Here is a 2,527-nt window from a genome sequence, read left to right on the forward strand (position 1 = left end):
GATTCTGGCTTACAATTAGGTGCCTATTTACAATATTGAGTTTACATCATCTTCAAAATCCCTTAATTATTGAAAACATATATAATCAAGAGATTATTTGGTGTACCATCAAGAGCATAAAAATGTAAGTTTCTGCCATGTGGAATAACAGCAGTTGGGCGGGATTCATCTCATGATGCACCATGCATCTCCTGTAGGCCTCCAAGGACACATACTTTATTCTTGTTGCTAGAATTAACATTTATGATGTACACCGAGAAAGAAATCCATTGTTCATCAAGGAAACTGAAATGTTGCATCAAAAAAGATAAGGTCATGTACTCACTTTCATGGACAGCTCCCATAATCATGGCAGGATCACTACCTTCACACTTGTGACATTTTATAGTTTGAAATGTTAAAAACCAAAGTTTAAAAGTTATCCGTAGTTACCCTGCATAGCAACTCCATCTGGCTCTAAAGTGCTCTTTTAAATTTAACGACGCCCACTGGATGTTAAACAGGCCTGCTCTGTGCGACAGGCGAGGGATCTACCCAGCTTTAGCTGCATGATGGTGCTGATGTAAACTTAGGTTTACTAGCATTCCAGGCACAAACTGAACCAGTTATGGAGTTTGGGAGAATTTTTTGTTGCTCCAGACATCTGTCATGTGCACTCAACAGACACACCCACTCCCTCACAAGCATTTTGTTTCCTTATTGATTGTAAAACACCAGTCAGAATGTCCCCATATCTATCACATTGGACCATTGCTCTGTTTCCTCACCCTCCATTCAAGGTACCAAGGCATTAAGGTTGAAATCCTAATAGCCTGTGTGATGGATGCAGGAGCGTAATGAGCTCTTTATGAGAGTTAATACCTACTGTTAATCAATGGACATAGCAGGGTACTTTTCAATGCTACCTTCTAAGCATTTTAAAATGAGCCCCGACTGAATAGATTTACTCACATTCTGTGAGTGTTTCTCTCTTTTTTTCTCCCTGTCTTATTCGTCTTCCATCCCAGCATGCAATTATTTACATTGCATATTCTCAATCAAAGGATGTCCACTCTGCCCGCACCAATATCAATACATGCTGTCCTGGCAGAGAAAGATGGTTTCCTGAAAATGTAATACTGCGCTGTAATGCAACAGGGAGACCAGACTTTGTTTGGCCTTGAGCAACAGAAACATAGATGACCTATTTATTACCATAAATATCCCATACAGGCAGCTGCTGGAAGCATTCATGTCAATTACTGCTGGTTGTTGTATTGTTGTACTTTGATCTTTAGCCGCTAATGTAATGCATTGCTCAAGGCCCCTGCACTAGTATCATGCTGCATTAGCATCATAATCATGTATAATCTACAACCACAAGTATGAGGTTTAAATTGATTAAAAATGTGCTGGATGTGATACAACAGAAATGGACATCAGCAAACAGGAAGTGATGACTACATGCATACATTCAGCTCTGATATAAGTTGTCACAAGTTCAGTGGCTGTCAATCAGCATGGTTACCCCTGTACTATATGTGCATGTCTCAGTGTATGTGTGTGTGTGTGTGTGTGTGTGTGTGTGTGTGTGTGTGTGTGTGTGTGTGTGTGTGTGTGCGTGCGTGCTTGCGTGCGTGCGTGCGTGCGTGTGTGTGTGTGTGTGTGTGCGTGTGGCTGTGTTTGATTATCCCTTACAGTCTCTAAGGGAGCGGGATTCATTCTCACTCTGATAATGAGGGAGAGACTAGCAATGCCCTCAAGTCATTTCTCCTCTTCTTCCATCCTTCCTGTTGCATCCGACTTCGTTTCTTTCTTCCTTGCCCTTTTACCTTTTTCCAGCGTGGGTACTCTGTGTATCTTCTGTCATTCTGTCTTATCTTCCTCTGATTCTCTACACTCTTTTGTTTCTTAATTCTTCATCCTTTCTTGTCACTGTCATTTCCCTTTGTGCAGCACTACTGATGCATTGCTAACATCATATTATGGACTGGACTCGGTTTGAGTTGCCCATCTTTTATGCCCATTTTTCATCAGCATGGTCAATGGCTGCCTATCTCTGTGGACCACGATGCTTACAGCTCTGTTTCTCCAGCACAATAGCCTTACTTATCCAGCATCAGTACTGCGATCTGTTTTGTATTTGCCTGGTTGCTCAAATGTGCATTCACCACAGTCTTCAGCCGAAATGTGCACACAAATTCACAGTGTGTGTGCGCTGGAAGTTACAGTGGTGCATCTTTCTTTTTGTAACAGCCCTTTCTCTCTTTTACCCCTCTCATGATCTGTCTATCTCTGTCTCTGTCTTCCAGGTGATTGAAGTGGTGACTGACATTACGGCGGCCCAATAGGAGGCCCCTTCATCTCCCCTCCCCACCCATTACTACTCTTCCTCCCTCTCCTCCACCTCCACTCCTACCTCATCTTCCTGTATCCCTACCCCATCCTCTCACACACACACACACACACACACACACACACAGACACACACACACACACATACACACACACACACACACACACACACGCACACTCACACAACCACAGC

The sequence above is a fragment of the Antennarius striatus genome, chromosome 10 (assembly GCF_040054535.1).
Source record: "Antennarius striatus isolate MH-2024 chromosome 10, ASM4005453v1, whole genome shotgun sequence".
Classification (NCBI taxonomy): Eukaryota; Metazoa; Chordata; class Actinopteri; order Lophiiformes; family Antennariidae; genus Antennarius; species Antennarius striatus.